The sequence below is a fragment of the Eurypyga helias genome, unplaced genomic scaffold, assembly GCF_000690775.1.
Source record: "Eurypyga helias isolate BGI_N326 unplaced genomic scaffold, ASM69077v1 scaffold28804, whole genome shotgun sequence".
NCBI classification, from domain to species: Eukaryota; Metazoa; Chordata; class Aves; order Eurypygiformes; family Eurypygidae; genus Eurypyga; species Eurypyga helias.
In genome coordinates this window covers 254-485 of record NW_010246056.1, presented here as the reverse complement: position 1 = coordinate 485, position 232 = coordinate 254, and positions in this window count along the sequence as shown.

Below are 232 nucleotides of genomic sequence, written 5' to 3'. Positions count from 1 at the left end.
CAGGGCCGGCGCCTGGAGCGGAGCTTGGTCAGAGCGGAACGTTTCGGAGGGTCAGGGCATTCCCACCGCCCTCCTGGGTTCACTGGGGATCAGAATGGCCGCACATCCTTATCCCACAGGATTCCCCACTCGGCACCACTGCGCTGAGCTCTCCCTCGCCCGCGGGCTGAGGAGCTAATTGGGTTTGGAGTCAGTTAATATTTAATCTCTGAGCAAATAACTGAGGAGGCTC